Below are 20,947 nucleotides of genomic sequence, written 5' to 3'. Positions count from 1 at the left end.
CTCACCACACACAGACACTCACCACACACAGAGACTCACCACACACAGACACTCAACACACACAGACACTCAACACACACAGACACTCACCACACACAGACACTCACCACACATAGAGACTCACACACACAGAGACTCACCACACACAGACACTCACCACACACAGAGACTCACCACACACAGAGACTCACCACACACAGACACTCAACACACACAGAGACTCACCACACACAGAGACTCACCACACACAGACACTCACCACACACAGAGACTCACCACACACAGACACTCACCACACACAGAGACTCACCACACACAGAGACTCAACACACACAGACACTCAACACACACAGACACTCACCACACACAGAGACTCACCACACACAGAGACTCACCACACACAGACACTCACCACACACAGACACTCACCACACACAGACACTCACCACACACAGACACTCACCACACACAGAGACTCACCACACAGACACTCACCACACACAGAGACTCACCACACACAGAGACTCACCACACACAGACACTCACCACACACAGACACTCACCACACATAGAGACTCACCACACACAGAGACTCACCACACACAGAGACTCACCACACACAGACACTCATCACACACAGACACTCACCACACACAGACACTCACCACACACAGACACTCACCACACACAGACACTCACCACACACAGACACTCACCACACACAGAGACTCACCACACACAGACACTCACCACACACAGACACTCACCACACACAGAGACTCACCACACACAGAGACTCACCACACACAGACACTGACCACACACAGACACTCACCACACACAGAGACTCACCACACACAGAGACTCACCACACACAGAGACTCACCACACACAGACACTCACCACACACAGAGACTCACCACACACAGACACTGACCACACACAGACACTCACCACACACAGACACTCACCACACACAGAGACTCACCACACACAGACACTGACCACACACAGACACTCACCACACACAGACACTCACCACACACAGAGACTCACCACACACAGAGACTCACCACACACAGACACTCACCACACACAGACACTCACCACACACAGACACTCACCACACACAGACACTCACCACACACAGAGACTCACCACACACAGAGACTCACCACACACAGACACTGACCACACACAGACACTCACCACACACAGACACTCACCACACACAGAGACTCACCACACACAGAGACTCACCACACACAGACACTCACCACACACAGACACTCACCACACACAGACACTCACCACACACAGAGACTCACCACACACAGAGACTCACCACACACAGAGACTCACCACACACAGACACTCACCACACACAGAGACTCACCACACACAGACACTCACCACACACAGAGACTCACCACACACAGAGACTCACCACACACAGAGACTCACCACACACAGACACTCACCACACACAGAGACTCACCACACACAGAGACTCACCACACACAGAGACTCACCACACACAGACACTCACCACACACAGACACTCACCACACACAGACACTCACCACACACAGACACTCACCACACACAGACACTCACCACACACAGAGACTCACCACACACAGAGACTCACCACACACAGACACTCACCACACACAGACACTCACCACACACAGACACTCACCACACACAGACACTCACCACACACAGACACTCACCACACACAGAGACTCACCACACACAGACACTCACCACACACAGACACTCACCACACACAGAGACTCACCACACACAGACACTCACCACACACAGACACTCACCACACACAGACACTCACCACACACAGAGACTCACCACACACAGACACTCACCACACACAGACACTCACCACACACAGAGACTCACGGACTCTTATCTCCTCTGATGTAATGAAGTCACTGTATTTCTCCACTTCAGATTCAAGTCCATTTCACATGGCAGCTCACTAAAGGAGTCCATCATTGATTTATGAAAGCAGATCTGTGTGTGTGTGTGTGTGTGTGTGTGTGTGTGTGTGAGGTGTGTGTGTGTGTGTGTGTGTGTGTGTGTGGTGTGCATATGTACGTATTTGTTTGTGTGTGTGTGTGGTGCGTATGTACGTACGTTTTTGTATGTGTGAGTGTGTGTGTGCGCATGTGTGTGCGTGCGTGTGTGTGTGTGCATGTGTGCATATTTGTTTGTGTGTGTGTGTGTGTGCGCGTGTGTGTGTGTGTGCATGTGTGTGTGTGTACAAATTAAGTCGAAAGTAGTGCACTACATCGGGAATAGGATGCCATTTGGGATGAAGCCATAATAGCTTCATTAGGTTGGTGATTAGAGAGAGAGAGAAGAACAGTCACCCAGTGTGACAGATCTCCTCATTACAGGACAGAGTTGTGACATGGACGAGCTTGTGACGCTGATTCATTTAGAGAAATGACATCCTATATACACTCAGATAACACCCACTCTGTTCTGCATCCTAAATGACACCCTATTCCCGTTATCGTGGACTATACCAGACTAAGGCTCTGGTAGACAATAGGGCCCTATATAGGGAGCCATTTGGTACATTTCCACTGTTTATTTAACTAGGCAAGTCTGTTATATTATATCAAATTTGCATTTACAATGACAGTCTACCAGGGAACAGTGGGTTAACTAACTGCCTTGTTCAGGGGTGGAAGGAGAGATATAGATTTTAATCTTGTCAGCTCAGGGATTCAATCCAGCAATCTTACGGTTACTGGCCCAACACTCTAACCACTAGGCTACCTGCTGCCCCACGTTGGGTGATGGACTGCATTGAGTTCTAACCACTAGGCTACCTGCTGCCCCATGTTGGGTGATGGACTGCATTGAGTTCTAACCACTAGGCTACCTGCTGCCCCACGTTGGGTGATGGACTGCATTGAGTTCTAACCACTAGGCTACCTGCTGCCCCATGTTGGGTGATGGACTGCATTGAGTTCTAACCACTAGGCTACCTGCTGCCCCATGTTGGGTGATGGACTGCATTGAGTTCTAACCACTAGGCTACCTGCTGCCCCACGTTGGGTGATGGACTGCATTGAGTTCTAACCACTAGGCTACCTGCTGCCCCACGTTGGGTGATGGACTGCATTGAGTTCTAACCACTAGGCTACCTGCTGCCCCGTGTTGGGTGATGGACTGCATTGAGTTCTAACCACTAGGCTACCTGCTGCCCCATGTTGGGTGATGGACTGCATTGAGTTCTAACCACTAGGCTACCTGCTGCCCCACGTTGGGTGATGGACTGCAATGAGTTCTAACCACTAGGCTACCTGCTGCCCCATGTTGGGTGATGGACTGCATTGAGTTCTTTAGTCAGGAAAAAGGTCCATATAGATGTAAGAAACTGGCCTCTAACGTGACATACAATCAAGATGGATCTAAACCAGGAAGTTTCATTGAGATCACAAATCTCTGCCTGCTAACAGTTCCCAAGACCTGGCCAAGATTCAGAATGTCTTCAGAGCAATTTCACCATAAAGAAACCTTCCTGTGGTTAAATGCATGTGACTTTAATGAAAGGTCTAGTAAAGACTAGCAGTGCTTGAAAAGTGCAGCTTCATCCTTTTGACCTGTCTATAAGTAACGCAGAGGGATCTCTGGCTCTATACAGCTTCTCTGGCTCTATACAGCTTTACAGTACCCCAACTCAGGTGTCTCTGGCTCTATACATCTTCTCTGGCTCTATACAGCTTTACAGTACCCCAACTCAGGTGTCCCTGGCTCTATACAGATTCTCTGGCTCTATACAGCTTTACAGTACCCCAACTCAGGTGTCCCTGGCTCTATACAGCTTTACAGTACCCCAACTCAAGTGTCTCTGGCTCTATACAGCTTCTCTGGCTCTATACAGCTTTACAGTACCCCAACACAGGTGTCTCTATACAGCTTTACAGTACCCCAACACAGGTATCACTGGCTCTACAGTACCCCAACACAGGTATCTCTATACAGCTCTACAGTACCCCAACACAGGGATCTCTGGCTCTACAGTACCCCAACACAGGTATCTCTATACAGCTCCACAGGGAGAAGTAGGGAGAAGAAGAGTTAGTGGGATGTACTGTAGAAGACAGGAATCTTAACGGAGAAGGACAGGGGATCACACTGGTAGGTTTCATCCCTTAAAAGTTATCTCTCTCAGTGGCTCCACACAGGCTTTGATGGGTCTCTGACTGTTTGCAGCCAAGACATTGGGGAAACTCACCCGCTAGAAAGAAACGCATGTGTTGCTCCTCAGCAGGCAGGCTGGCTGCACTTCTTCCTGTGAAGTCAGACTGGCTGAATTCTGTACTCTGTAATGCTTTGGTTGTATTGAGAAGAATAACTACAGTACAGTATGAATCAGGTCACTTGACAGCAGGTAACTCAATACTTGATCCTACTTCAAACACCAGGTGTTCTAACGGCTTGGATAAAGGGTAATCCTTTGCCTCTTAGACTCCATCCCAAATGACACACTTTTGGGGCCCTGGTTGAGGAATGCCCTAGAATAGGGTGTCATTGAGGAAGCATTTTTAGAGTGGAAGGTTTCTCTGCATTCTCACTACTGGTTAATCCCTGTCTAGTCAAGTCTTATCTCTAGCTGTGTTCTGGGAACAGAAACCAATGGATTTTCCACATTGCGGCAGGTACCAGCAAGGTTTTGTGCGAGTCCAAAATACACTGCTCAAAAAATATAGGGAACACTTAAACAACACAATGTAACTCCAAGTCAATCACACTTCTGTGAAATCAAACTGTCCACTTGGGAAGCAACACTGATTGACAATAAATTTCACATGCTGTTGTGCAAATGGAATAGACAACAGGTGGAAATTATAGGCAATTAGCAAGATACCCCCAATAAAGCAGTAGTTCTGCAGGTGATGACCACAGACCACTTCTCTGTTCCTATGCTTCCTGGATGATGTTTTGGTCACTTTTGAATGCTGGCGGTGCTTTCATTCTAATGGTAGCATGAGACAGAGTCTACAACCCACACAAGTGGCTCAGGTAGCGCAGCTCATCCAGGATGGCACATCAATGCGAGCTGTGGCAAGAAGGTTTGCTGTGTCTGTCAGCGTAGTGTCCAGAGCATGGAGGCGCTACCAGGAGACAGGCCAGTACATCAGTAGACGTGGAGGAGGCCGTAGGAGGGCAACAACCCAGCAACAGGACCGCTACCTCCGCCTTTGTGCAAGGAGGAGCAGGAGGAGCACTGCCAGAGTCCTGCAAAATGACCTCCAGCAGGCCACAAATTTGCATGTGTCTTCTCAAATGGTCAGAAACAGACTCCATGAGGGTGGTATGAGGGCCCGACGTCCACAGGTGGGGGTTGTGCTTATAGCCCAACACTGTGCAGGACGTTTGGCATTTGCCAGAGAACACTAAGATTGTCAAATTCGCCACTTGCGCCCTGTGCTCTTCACAGATGAAAGCAGCTTCACACTGAGCACATGTGACAGACGTGACAGAGTCTGGAGACGCCGTGGAGAACGTTCTGTTGCCTGCAACATCCTCCAGCATGACCGGTTTGGCGGTGGGTCAGTCATGGTGTGTATAACCCTTGCACAGACTGTTTATCTTTAGAGACTCTTGTCCTCTGTCATAACTATAGCAGACTGTTTATCTGTAGAGAGACTTGTCCTCTGTCATAACTATAGCAGACTGTTTATCTGTAGAGACTCTTGTCCTCTGTCATAACTATAGCAGACTGTTTATCTGTAGAGAGACTTGTCCTCTGTCATAACTATAGCAGACTGTTTATCTGTAGAGAGACTTGTCCTCTGTCAAAACTATAGCAGGATGTTTATCTGTAGAGACTCTTGTCCTCTGTCATAACTATAGCAGACTGTTTATCTGTAGAGAGACTTGTCCTTTGTCATAACTATAGCAGACTGTTTATCTGTAGAGACTCTCGTCCTCTGTCAAAACTATAGCAGACTGTTTATCTGTAGAGAGACTTGTCCTTTGTCATAACTATAGCAGGATGTTTATCTGTTTATCTGTCAAAACTTAGACTGTTTATCTGTAGAGAGAATTGTCCTCTGTCATAACTATAGCAGACTGTTTATCTGTAGAGAGACTTGTCCTCTGTCATGTGTGTGTGTGTGTGTGTGTGTGTGTGTGTGTGTGTGTGTGTGTGTGTGTGTGTGTGTGTGTGTGTGTGTGTGTGTGTGTGTGTGTGTGTGTGTGTGTGTGTGTGTGTGTGTGTGTGTGTGTGTGTGTGTGTGTGTGTGTGTGTGTGTGTGTGTGTGTGTGTGTGTTTAGAAAGAAACTCATGTCTGTACCCCTTTATCAACAGTATTAGACTCATGTCTAAGCCCCTTTCTCAACAGTATTAGACTCATGTCTGTACCCCTTCTCAACAGTATTAGACTCATGTCTGTACCCCTTCTCAAAAGTATTAGACTCATGTCTAAACCCCTTTCTCAACAGTATTAGACTCATGTCTAAACCCCTTTCTCAACAGTATTAGACTCATGTCTAAACCCCTTTCTCAACAGTATTAGACTCATGTCTAAACCCCTTTCCCAACAGTATTAGACTCATGTCTGTACCCCTTCTCAACAGTATTAGACTCATGTCTAAACCCCTTTCTCAACAGTATTAGACTCATGTCTGTACCCCTTTCTCAACAGTATTAGACTCATGTCTATACCCCTTTCTCAACAGTATTAGACTCATGTCTATACCCCTTTCTCAACAGTATTAGACTCATGTCTATACCCCTTTCCCAACAGTATTAGACTCATGTCTAAACCCCTTTCTCAACAGTATTAGACTCATGTCTATACCCCTTTCTCAACAGTATTAGATTCATGTCTAAACCCCTTTCTCAACAGTATTAGACTCATGTCTAAACCCCTTTCTCAACAGCATTTCCTCTAACTGCAGAAACAACAGGGACTTATTAGACCCCCGATACACACCACAACACTGCCTTTATGGGGGAGTCAGTATAACATCTCCAGCTTCTACTTTGATGTTTACTGTCGGTTGTATAGCTTGGTTGAGAGCCAAAGTAATTCAATATGCGTCATTCGGTGGCTTTATGATGAGGGAGGATGATTTTGTTTTTCATGAGCATGGCCTTATTTCTATTACAGCATATTGGATGCCTTTCATTCATATTCCATTCACCCATTTCAATATAACAGTGATAGGTTTAGCCTACTACATGATACTCACATTTTCCCTATAACCATCATGAGGTTGCTATCCTATCCTATGAATGAAAGTTGACAACACAGGTCGAGAGAGAACTTTGAGGTGACAGACAGCGACACGTGGTCAGACAGTGACATTCAATACCGCATTGCATACTCTTACCTGCATCTAGCTGATATACTGTAGGGTGTAATCATTAGTCCAACAGCTGCAAACAAGAGTTTCTATTGGACAAATTCAGGTACGTTTATCCCCGTTTTGTTCTGTTTGCTTCTTGTTTTTTTAACAGAATGGGCGGAATGAATACGCCCCGGATCACACGTAAACACAGTTCACTTTCATAGCAGCCACATTGTATTCCATCTGATATCAATAATCTCTCCCCCCTCACCCTTTCCCTTCATTTGTGGACTTTAATGCACAGCACATCAGCTGTATATGACCAGGCGAAACAACCTTTCCAAGCCAAACTACAACATAACCACTGACTGCTACTCACAGGCTACATCATTGTCACCATATTAGCTAAAGTAACGTCATATTCGGCATAGCTAATAGAACTAACGCATTAGTAAACCCTCTACAATGATGTATTGACGTTACAGTATATAGTCAGTAAACAGTTTAGCAGTTACACCAGCGGGCCAAGGTGGCAATAACTTAAAACCAAAAGCTTACCTTGACTTGGAAGAGTTCCAGTGTTGTGTTCGTTAGTCATAGACAGCTAGGTAACATAGCATCCCTCTGTTTGAGCAGAGTGTTTCAGTAGGCTAAACTAGTTAGCTGTATTTGCTAGCTAATTAAGTAAAAAGAAAAATGATGAAATCTCTTTCTCTCTATCTTGCTTCTCCTTCATTTTTGAAGAAATTAATTTGTTCAAAACTGTTCAACTAGTGTCTACAAGCTACAAGCTAGTTGTAGCTTATGCTTTCAGTTCTAGATTCATTCTCTGATACTTTGATTGGGTGGACAACATGTCAGTTCATGCTACAAGAGCTCTGATAGGTTGGAGGACGTCCTCAGGAAGTTATCATGATTACTGTGTAAGTCTATGGAAGTGGGTGAGAACCATAAGCCTCCTGGGTTTTGTATTGAAGTCAATATACCCAGAGGAGGAAGGAAGCTAGCTGTCCTCCGGCTACACCATGGTGCTACCCTACAGAGTGCTGTTGAGGCTACTGTAGACCTTCATTGCAAAACAGTGTGTTTAAATCAATTATTTGGTTACATTAATAAATGTAGTATAGTTTAATCTAAAAAGGATAACTTTTGAAATGTTCTACACTTTTTCTTTTTATGAAATTCACTGAGGAGGATGCTCCACCCCTTCCTCCTCTGAGGAGTCTCCACTGGCCGTCAATCATCCAGAGACGAGGCCCTAACAAACACGAGGCCCTACATCTCTTTTTCAAGTGAGCCCTGGTCAAAAATAATTTAAGCAAAAAAAATGTTGACAGCATAGTTATTTTTGTAAAAATTGCATTCTAAAATGGAAATGTTGAACTTTGTTTGCCGTATCTTTTTAATAAAATTTCTGGTTGTAAGTAATTTATTTGTGGGTTTAAAGAGACAGAAAGAAAGACAGAGCGAGAGACAGAGCGGGAGAGACAGAGTGAGAGAGAGAGAGAGAGAGAGAGAGAGAGAGAGACAGAGAGAGAGAGAGAGAGAGAGAGACAGAGAGAGAGTGAGAGAGAGAGAGAGAGAGAGAGAGAGAGAGAGAGAGAGAGAGAGAGAGAGAGAGAGAGAGAGAGAGAGAGAGAGAGAGAGAGAGAGAGAGAGACAGAGAGAGAGAGAGTGTGCGAGTCACACTGACATACAGCGATGTGTTTAATTGTCTTGTTACAGCAGAATGATTGATCAGGCAGCAGGAAACACCGTGTGGAACTGATGTAGAAACATACACAGCTGCGTTTTTGTGAAATTTCTGGACTTTTTGGAGTGTAACATTTTTTCACCATTAAAAAAACGTATTTTCCCTAAATCTAAACCTAACCCTAATCCTAACCCCTAAATCTAATCCTAACCCAAACCCCTAAATCTAAACCAAACCCTAACCCCTAAATCTAAACCTAATCCTAACCCCTAAATCTAAACCTAACCCTAAACCTAACCCTAGCCTTGTGGTTAGAGCGTTGGACTAGTAACTGGAAGATTGCAAGTTCAAACCCCCGAGCTGACATGGTACAAATCTGTCGTTCTGCCCCTGAACAGGCACTTAACCCACTGTTCCTATGCTGTCATTGTGAATAAGAATTTGTTCTTAACTGACTTGCCTAGTAAAATAAAGGTAACTTAAGCTTAAAATAGCATTTTAACAAGGTCCTGAATTTTTCAATAGACCTGAATTTTTCTTCAATAGTCCTTGTTTTCCTACCTTGTCAGGACATTAAGTAGAAATGTGAGGACATTGGGGTCCTGATAATGTAGGAAAACATATACGCACGCACGCACGCACGCACGCACACACACACACACACACACACACACACACACACACACACACACACACACACACACACACACACACACACACACACACACACACACACACACACACACACACACACACACACACACACACACAGCCTGACAACACTGGCCATGGCAATGTATCATGCGGTTCTTGTAAACACAATGAGATACACTGTAAAGGCTAGTGGCCAATCCTATAATATATCTTATGTCTATTTATGAAATGGATGGTTGCGAAAATATATTTTACTGCAAAGTTGGTTAGCTGGAGGGACATTAGGATATATAGCATTAGGGTATACAACATTAGGATAAATAACATTAGGATAAATAACATTAGGATATATAACATTAGGGTATATAACATTAGGATAAATAACATTAGGGTATATATCATTAGGGTATATATCATTAGGGTATATAACATTAGGATATATAACATTAGGATATATAACGTTAGGATATATAACATTAGGATAAATAACATTAGGGTATATATCATTAGGATATATAGCATTAGGATATATAACATTAGGATATATAACATTAGGATATATATCATTAGGGTATATATCATTAGGGTATATATCATTAGGATATATAGCATTAGGGTATATAGCATTAGGATATATAACATTAGGATATATAACATTAGGATATATAACATTAGGGTATATAGCATTAGGGTATATATCATTAGGGTATATAACATTAGGTATATAACATTAGGGTATATAACATTAGGATATATATCATTAGGATATATAACATTAGGATATATAACATTAGGATATATAACATTAGGGTATATATCATTAGGATATATAACATTAGGATATATAACATTAGGATATATAACATTAGGGTATATAACATTAGGATATATAACATTAGGGTATATATCATTAGGATATATAGCATTAGGATATATAACATTAGGGTATATAGCATTAGGATATATAACATTAGGATATATAACATTAGGGTATATAGCATTAGGATATATAGCATTAGGATATATAGCATTAGGATATATAACATTAGGGTATATAGCATTAGGATATATAACATTAGGATATATAACATTAGGGTATATAGCATTAGGATATATAGCATTAGGATATATAGCATTAGGATATATAACATTAGGGTATATAGCATTAGGATATATAACATTAGGATATATAACATTAGGGTATATAACATTAGGATATATAGCATTAGGATATATAGCATTAGGATATATAACATTAGGGTATATATCGTTAGGATATGTTATTAAAGCGTCCAGGAAATATCGACCTGTAAACACAGAGATGCAATTGGCTGGAATATCAACTATGAAAATGTATGATGAATGTAAGTTTTTCTTTTTGAAAGCTGATTAATAGACAACTATCCAAGTCAAATGTTATCTCATTCAGTGCTGTATGTTCCTGTCTGACAACCATACATACAGTTACATAGGTTTTATGATGTTGTGGCTATTGGAATCTAATCTAATCTAAGGAAAACAAGTGGATTCAGACACTGAAAACTATACTTCTTTTCAGTCAAAGGTTCCTCTGTGGATGTTATGTGTTCTGCCCCTACTCTTGAAATTACGTTGGCATGGCAACACCAAGTATTCTTTCAGGATCAATGAGGCAACTGGGAGGCTCCAATGAAAGGAATGAGAACCCAACCCTGGACTCTGACACCCTCTCCATAGCTCTTACAACTTGACTCCAATGTGGAATAACTTGTGCCCCCAGGATTGGTGTTTTAAGTTACCCCTTATCATTTGGAAGTGATCTTTGATTCATGGCTAGTACAATACAACTTCCTGAATCCAACATGACCTGCTGCTGGCTAACTGCATTCATGATGCATGCTGGGATGTTCCAGTGCACTCTTAGTCTGTTCAGGTTGAGCTTTTTCCAGACAGTCATGTCCACCATCCTGGCTGTCTGCCCTGCAGTTGCAGCACATATTGACATGGAGACGGGGGAGGACATACATGTTGACTTGGAGACAGGGAGGACATACATGTTGACTTGGAGACAGGGAGGACATACATGTTGACTTGGAGACATGGGAGGACATACATGTTGACTTGGATACAGGGAGGACATACATGTTGACTTGGAGACAGGGAGGACATACATGTTGACTTGGAGACAGGGAGGACATACATGTTGACTTGGAGACATGGGAGGACATACATGTTGACTTGGAGACAGGGAGGACATACATGTTGACTTGGAGACAGGGAGGACATACATGTTGACTTGGAGACATGGGAGGACATACATGTTGACTTGGAGACAGGGAGGACATACATGTTGACTTGGAGACAGGGGATGTTGACTTGGAGACAGGGATGACATACATGTTGACTTGGAGACAGGGAGGACATACATGTTGACTTGGAGGACAGGGAGGACATACATGTTGACTTGGAGACAGGGAGGACATACATGTTGACTTGGAGACATGGGAGGACATACATGTTGACTTGGAGACAGGGAGGACATACATGTTGACTTGGAGACAGGGATGTCATATATGTTGACTTGGAGACATGGGAGGACATACATGTTGACTTGGAGACAGGGGAGGACATACATGTTGACTTGGAGACATGGGAGGACATACATGTTGACTTGGAGACAGGGAGGACATACATGTTGACTTGGAGACAGGGAGGACATACATGTTGACTTGGAGACAGGGAGGACATACATGTTGACTTGGAGACAGGGAGGACATACATGTTGACTTGGAGACAGGGGAGGACATACATGTTGACTTGGAGACAGGGGAGGACATACATGTTGACTTGGAGACAGGGAGGACATACATGTTGACTTGGAGACAGGGGAGGACATACATGTTGACTTGGAGACAGGGAGGACATACATGTTGACTTGGAGACAGGGGCACATACTGAGTGACCTGCCCCCAACATGTTGACTTGGAAATGGAGACCATGTTGACATGGAGACAGGGGAGGACATACATGTTGACTTGGAGACCATACATGTTGACTTGGAGACAGGAGGATACTGTTGACTGGAGACAGGGGAGGACATACATGTTGACTTGGAGACAGGATGACATACAGTTGCATGGAGACAGGGGAGGACATACATGTTGACTTGGAGACAGGGAGGACATACATGTTGACAAGCTGCATCTACTGAGTGCCTGCCCCCAACTGTTGTGGAAATGGAGACCACACAGGAGACAGGGGAGGCCTGATAACCCTGCCAGTCATACTGTCTACTGCAGCTTACCCAGAATGACCCAGAACTGGTCAGGCCACAGAACTACAACCACTACTGTCTACTGGTCAGGAACCAGAACTACAACCACTACTGTCTACTGGTCAGGACCCAGAACGACAACCACTACTGGTCAGGACCCAGAACTACAACCACTACTCTCTACTGGTCAGGACCCAGAACTACAACCACTACTGTCTACTGGTCAGGACCCAGAACGACAACCACTACTGGTCAGGACCCAGAACTACATCCACTACTGGTCAGGACCCAGAACTACAACCACTACTGTCTACTGGTCAGGACCCAGAACTACAACCACTACTGTCTACTGGTCAGGACCCAGAACGACAACCACTACTGGTCAGGACCCAGAACTACAACCACTATTGTCTACTGGTCAGGACCCAGAACTACAACCACTACTGTCTACTGGTCAGGACCCAGAACTACAACCACTACTGTCTACTGGTCAGGACCCAGAACGACAACCACTACTGGTCAGGACCCAGAACTACAACCACTACTGTCTACTTTTCAGGACCCAGAACTACAACCACTACTGTCTACTGGTCAGGACCCAGAACGACAACCACTACTGGTCAGGACCCAGAACTACAACCACTACTCTCTACTGGTCAGGACCCAGAACTACAACCACTACTGTCTACTGGTCAGGACCCAGAACTACATCCACTACTGTCTACTGGTCAGGACCCAGAACGACAACCACTACTGGTCAGGACCCAGAACTACAACCACTACTCTCTACTGGTCAGGACCCAGAACTACAACCACTACTGTCTACTGGTCAGGACCCAGAACGACAACCACTACTGGTCAGGACCCAGAACTACATCCACTACTGGTCAGGACCCAGAACTACAACCACTACTGTCTACTGGTCAGGACCCAGAACTACAACCACTACTGTCTACTGGTCAGGACCCAGAACGACAACCACTACTGGTCAGGACCCAGAACTACAACCACTACTGTCTACTGGTCAGGACCCAGAACTACAACCACTACTGTCTACTGGTCAGGACCCAGAACTACAACCACTACTGTCTACTGGTCAGGACCTAGAACTACAACCACTACTGTCTACTGGTCAGGACCCAGAACGACAACCACTACTGGTCAGGACCCAGAACTACAACCACTACTGTCTACTGGTCAGGACCCAGAACTACAACCACTACTGTCTACTGGTCAGGACCCAGAACTACATCCACTACTGTCTACTGGTCAGGACCCAGAACTACATCCACTACTGTCTACTGGTCAGGACCCAGAACTACATCCACTACTGTCTACTGGTCAGGACCCATAAATACATCCACTACTGTCTACTGGTCAGGACCCAGAACTACAACCACTACTGTCTACTGGTCAGGACCCAGAACTACATCCACTACTGTCTACTGGTCAGGACCCAGAACTACATCCACTACTGTCTACTGGTCAGGACCCAGAACTACAACCACTACTGTCTACTGGTCAGGACCCAGAACTACATCCACTACTGTCTACTGGTCAGGACCCAGAACTACATCCACTACTGTCTACTGGTCAGGACCCAGAACTACATCCACTACTGTCTACTGGTCAGGACCCAAAACTACATCCACTATTGTCTACTGGTCAGGACCCAGAACTACATCCACTACTGTCTACTGGTCAGGACCCAGTACTACATCCACTACTGTCTACTGGTCAGGACCCAGAACTACATCCACTACTGTCCACTGGTCAGGCCCCAGAACTACATCCACTACTGTCCACTGGTCAGGCCCCAGAACTACAACCACTACGGTCTACTGGTCAGGCCCCAGAACTACAACCACTACTGTCTACTGGTCAGGCCCCAGAACTACATCCACTACTGTCTACTGGTCAGGCCCCAGAACTACAACCACTATTAGCTATTTTGTCTCCTCACGGTGTTTGGACACACATGTCCTGTGCCCGGTTTTCCAAAAGCATCTTAAGGCTAAGTTAATCTTTAGAACCTTCGTAGTAGCATCGTTAATTTTTTATTTAACCTTTATTTAACTTGGCAAGTAAGTTAAGAAGTCTTATTTACAATGACGGCCTACTTGTAAAGCCCCCCCCGGCCAAACCCTCCCCTAACCCCGACAACGCTGGGCCAGTTGTACGCCACAGCATGGGACTCCCGATCACAGCCGGTTGTGATACAGCCCGGGATCAAACCCGGGTCTATAGTGACACCTTTAGCACTGCGATGTAGTGCCTTAGACCGCTGCGCCACTCAGGAGGCACTCTATGAGATGTTTCGCAAAACCATCGTTATTAACGTTGCACTTTACACGCTCGGAATCTAACGCCTGCCTCAGGCCTCTCGTAGAACAGTTAAGTGCGTCGTTACTCGTTAGATGCTGTTTAGCCCTCCCGCATCACTTTATACACAGAAGATCTCTGCTAAACATACTGTATAATCCATGGTTTATCCCTCTCTCTGTGACCGCCGATAACTTCAGAACAAAGTTGATTACATATACAAAGTTGCCAATGTCTTTGTCACACCCTGATCTGTTTCGCCTGTCCTTGTGCTTGTCTCCACCCCCTCCAGGTGTCGCCCATCTTCCCTACTTCTCTGGGTATTTATACCGGTGTTTTCTGTCTGTCTGTGCCAGTTTGTCTTGTTTGTTCTAGTCAACCATTGTTTTGTCTCAGCTCCTGTTTTTCCTGTCTCTCTTTTTCTCATCCTCCTTGTTTTTGACCTTTGACTGTCCTGACCCTGTACCCGCCCCCCTGACCACTCTGCCTGTCCCTGACCCTGAGCCTGCCTGCCATCCTGTACCTTGACCGCTACTCTGGATGATCGACCCCTGCCTGCCTTGACCTGTCGTTTGCATGTGCCTGTTGTTGTTATAATAAACATTGTTACTTCACACAGTCTGCACTTGGTTCTTACCTTGATTCCTGATAGTCTTTGCAATTGACACAAACAAGTGATGTTTAAAATGATGCTCGACAGGAAATCCGAGATGATTGCATTAAAGTATAAATACAACAGGCTATAGGCCTATTCAATCATATTGAAATACATTCCATGTTCAAAAAATTGACTTCTATTTTGCTCCTTGATGGCTCCTGTGTGTCTTTTGTCTCAATATATGTCATGATGTGTAGCCTAACATATGTGCAATGGTGTACAAAATCTAGAATTTAGTGCATTTTTATTGGGTAATCATTAGAATAAGCTGCCTCAAGATTTGCAGCAGAAGGTGGTAGTATCTCTCTAGGAGCTGATCCGTCGTCAGTATTTAGAAATTATTCTAAAGTTAAGGTAAGATATGAATTGACAAAGCTGATCTGAGAGCAGCGTTGCCTTTCTTTTGATCCTATAAGTATCAACGCATGCTCCAACAACGTACTTAGCGACTGCTCTCTATGCGTGGACTTTTGCAAAATGCATGTTACATCATCGGCTGTTGTAGGAAAGATACATGGTTAAAATACTCGTAAGCCTAATTTCCAATGTTGTCGGGAAACCGGCCCCTGGTTAACTCAAAGACTTTGAATCAACCTTACACAAACATCTAATTCCGATGTCTGAGCCCTCTTGTTTTCCTTAGAGCTGAATGAGAGAGAACTTGACTTGGAAAGTTGTCTAGTAAATCAGCTACCAAAAATTAAAGCATATATTCATCATAAATATTCATAGTTGATATTTATGCCCATTGTATTTCTGTGTTAACAGGTCTATATTTCCTAGATGGTTAATAAGGTTTTCTTATGCTGATCTAGCAACATCAGAGCTTGCATTATTGGGTTACATGGCCTTATTTTTTATTTGTTTTATTTTACCTTTATTTAACTAGGCAAGTCAGTTAAGAACAAATTCTTATTTTCAATGACAGCCTAGGAACAGTGGGTGAACTGCCTGTTCAGAGGCAGAACAACAGATTTGTACCTTGTCAGCTCAGGGATTTGAACTTGCAACCTTCCGGTTACTAGCCCAACACTCTAACCACTAGGCTACCCTGCTGTTACTAGCCCATCCCCCCCTAGCCAGGCATTACTTTGCACTTTTTTAGTTTAAATTGTATATATATTATATAATAATTAATAATAATTATATATATCAATTTAACCACTTTTGCAGGCAAATATTTTTTCAGAACCATCCATTTAATAAATGGGAGACATTAGAGATGTGGAAAACCATGGTTGGGTTTTGTTCTACCTGGGGTAGAAGTGTCTCAGAAATATGTGGGCATTGCCACTAGTCTTGTAATCCTGGTAAATAATCTTTCATCACTCAGGCGAGGCCCAGAAATATAGTTTGATCACCGAGTGAACAGCTGAGTTTGATTATTTCCAAAGACAAACCAGGGACACTCTGAGGATCAGTTGGTAATCTGGATCATAATACAGTAGATTGTCAACATACCTCTAATGCCATACAACCATACCAGATATTCCTTACCTACTAGTTTTGCAATACTGCTGTTGTGACAACCCTATGCAACACAGTTCGCTCACAATCGCTCCCTCTGAAAAGCTAAATGATGGTGAATAGATTACAGTAGATAATGATGGTGAATAGATTACTGTAGATAATGATGGTGAATAGATTACTGTAGATAATGATGGTGCATAGATTACTGTAGATAATGATGGTGAATAGATTACTGTAGATAATGATGGTGCATAGATTACTGTAGATAATGATGGTGAATAGATTACTGTAGATAATGATGGTGAATAGATTACTGTAGATAATGATGGTGAATAGATTACTGTAGATAATGATGGTGAATAGATTACTGTAGATAATGATGGTGAATAGATTACTGTAGATAATGATGGTGAATAGATTACTGTAGATAATGATGGTGAATAGATTACTGTAGATAATGATGGTGCATAGATTACTGTAGATAATGATGGTGAATAGATTACTGTAGATAATGATGGTGCATAGATTACTGTAGATAATGATGGTGAATAGATTACTGTAGATAATGATGGTGAATAGATTACTGTAGATAATGATGGTGCATAGATTACTGTAGATAATGATGGTGAATAGATTACTGTAGATAATGATGGTGAATAGATTACTGTAGATAATTAATGTGAATAGTGTACTCTATGTAATGATGATGGATAGATTACTGTAGAAAATGATGTTGAATAAATTACAGCAGATAATTATTTTGAATAGATTACAGTAGATAATTATTGTGAATAGAGTACTGTAGGTATTGTGTACTCACGGTTTTTGTTCAGTGTAGATTATGTATTGCAGAGTAGGTTTCTCTGAGACAGCGATCACACACACATGCGCTCACACACGCTCACACAGACACACACACTTCAAGGTGGTTTGGGCCACTGTAGGGAGACACAGAGGAAGATGAAGAGATATGTCAGTCATGCATGTACAGAACCACCATCCTGGACAGCAGCGATCAGTAGGCCTATAATGGCCAATACAAGACAGCAGCACCTGTCAGATCCATGGACAGCAACTCATGGCTAGCCACTACAGTTTCAGCACATAACATACTCAGTCAGCCCCATGGACAGAAACCCAAGACTGTGACTGCTGCAGCATCCTCAAAATGTTCAGCACCATGGACAGTTCCCCAACTGTACTCTGTTCAGCACCATGGACAGATCTCCAATTGTACTCTGTCAGCCCCATGGACAGATCTCCAACTGTACTCTGTTCAGCACCATGGACAGATCTCCAATTGTACTCTGTCAGCCCCATGGACAGATCTCCAATTGTACTCTGTCAGCCCCATGGACAGATTTCCAATTTTATTCTGTTCAGCACCATGGACAGATCAAATCAAATCAAATATAATTTGTCACATACACATGGTTAGCAGACGTTAATGCGAGTGTAGCGAAATGCTTGTGCTTCTTGTTTCCGACAATGCAGTAATATCAAACGAGTAATCTAACCTAACAATTTTACAACAATAACCTTATACACACAAGTGTAAAGGAAAGAATAAGAATATGTACATGAAAAAATATATGAATGAGTGATGGTATAGAATGGCATAGTCAAGATGCAGTAGATGGTATAGAGTACAGTATATACATATGAGATGAGTAATGTAGGGTATGTAAACATTATATAAATTGGCATTGTTTAAAGTGGCTAGTGATACATTTATTACATCAAGTTTTCCAGCGGCTGGAGTTGAGTCAGTATGTTGACAGCAGCCACTCAATGTTAGTGATGGCTGTTTAACAGTCTGATGGCCTTAAAATAGAAGCTGTTTTTCAGTCTCACGGTCCCTACTTTGATGCAGCTGTACTGACCTCGCCTTCTGGATGATAGCGGGGTGAACAGGCAGTGGCTCGGGTGGTTGTTGTCCTTGATGATCTTTTTGGCCCTCCTGTGACATCAGGTGTTGTAGGTGTCCTGGAGGGCAGGTAGTTTGCCCCCGGTGATGCGTTGTGCAGACCTAACTACCCTCTGGAGAGCCTTACGGTTGTGGGCGGAGCAGTTGCCGAACCAGGCGGTGATACAACCGAACAGGATGCTCTCGATTGTGCACCTGTAAAAGTTTGAGTGTTTTTGGTGACAAGCCACATTTCTTCAGCCACCTGAGGTTGAAGAGGCGCTGCTGCACCTTCTTCACCACACTCTCTGTGAAGTTAGACCATTTCAGTTTGTCTGTGATGTGTACGCCGAGGAACTTAAATTTAAACTTAAACCTTCTCCACTACTGTCCCATTGATGTGCATAGGGGGCTGCTCCCTCTGCTGTTTCCTGAAGTTCACGATCATATCCTTTGTTTTGTTGGCGTTGAGTGTGAGGTTATTTTCCTAACACCACACTCCGAGGGCCCTCACCTCCTCCCTGTAGGCCGTCTCGTCGTTGTTGGTAATCAAGCCTACCACTGTAGTGTTGTCTGCAAACTTGATGATTGAATTGGAGGCGTGCATGGCCTCGCAGTCATGGGTGAACAGGGAGTACAGGAGAGGGCTGAGAATGCACCCTTGTGGGGTCCCAGTGTTGAGGATCAGCAGGGTGTAAATGTTGTTACCTACCCTCACCACCTGGGGACGGCCCGTCAGGAAGTCCAGTACCTAGTTGCACAGGGCGGGGTCGAGACCCAGGGTCTCGAGCTTGATGACGGGTTTGGAGGGTACTATGGTGTTAAATGCTGAGCTGTAGTCGATGAACAGCATTCTCACATAGGTATTCCTCTTGTCCAGATGGGTTAGAGCAGTGTGCAGTGGGATTGCAATTGGTTCATTTGTGGACCAATTGGGGCGGTAAGCAAATTGGAGTGGGTCTACGGTGTCAGGTAGGGTGGAGGTGATATGGTCCTTGACAAGTCTCTCAAAGCACTTCATTATGATGGAAGTGAGTGCTATGAGGCAGTAGTCATTTAGCTCAGTTACCTTAGCTTTCTTGGGAACAGGAACAATAGTGGCCCTCAAAAAGAAAGGAGGACCATAGCACTCTTCATATAATTAATTAATATGCCTTTATTAGAATGGCATGTTCAATAGAAACAACATTTTAAAAACTGACGCGTTTCGGCTGCATGGCCTTCGTCAGGGAGTACCAAAAAAAAGAAACAGCTTTTCCAATTAGCCCTAATTGGAAGAGAGAGTGGTTACACAATTGATTAGACACACCTAGTAAGCAATACTATACACATTAAAAGGTGAAATACTGTAGCTAGATTATCATGAAAAATACAATTCCAAGCTAGAAGTATCAGAACAAATAGAAATGTAGTTCTAACCTTAAATATGACTGGGAGAAGTGTCAAGAATAAGAAAGCAATATGTGCCATAGTACACTAGAACACAGCAAAACATGAACAACAGTCTAAACATAGCTGAGGGCAATGTCCACTAGATGACAACAAATGGACCCATCACGACTCTACAGGAAGGGTGAGAAATCCATATCTTCATTTACACCAGGGTATTTAGTGACCTGTAGTTTGTAAATCCATATCTTCATTTAGACC

At 43.8% G+C, this 20,947-nt stretch overlaps 1 protein-coding gene across 1 annotated transcript in view; it reads right to left on the bottom strand.

Annotated features, from left to right (window-relative positions):
* frmpd3 (FERM and PDZ domain containing 3) overlaps positions 1–18,333 on the bottom strand; it is a 169,430-nt gene extending 151,097 nt beyond the window's left edge. Inside the window, exon 1 of the mRNA XM_046296051.1 lies at positions 18,212–18,333. The gene's annotated coding sequence lies outside the window, so the exon portion shown is untranslated. The remainder of the gene's footprint in view (positions 1–18,211) is intronic.
* Between the last annotated feature and the right edge of the window lie 2,614 nt (positions 18,334–20,947).

The sequence above is a fragment of the Oncorhynchus gorbuscha genome, linkage group LG13 (genome assembly GCF_021184085.1).
Source record: "Oncorhynchus gorbuscha isolate QuinsamMale2020 ecotype Even-year linkage group LG13, OgorEven_v1.0, whole genome shotgun sequence".
NCBI classification, from domain to species: Eukaryota; Metazoa; Chordata; class Actinopteri; order Salmoniformes; family Salmonidae; genus Oncorhynchus; species Oncorhynchus gorbuscha.
This window is presented reverse-complemented; position numbering and strand designations above follow the sequence as displayed.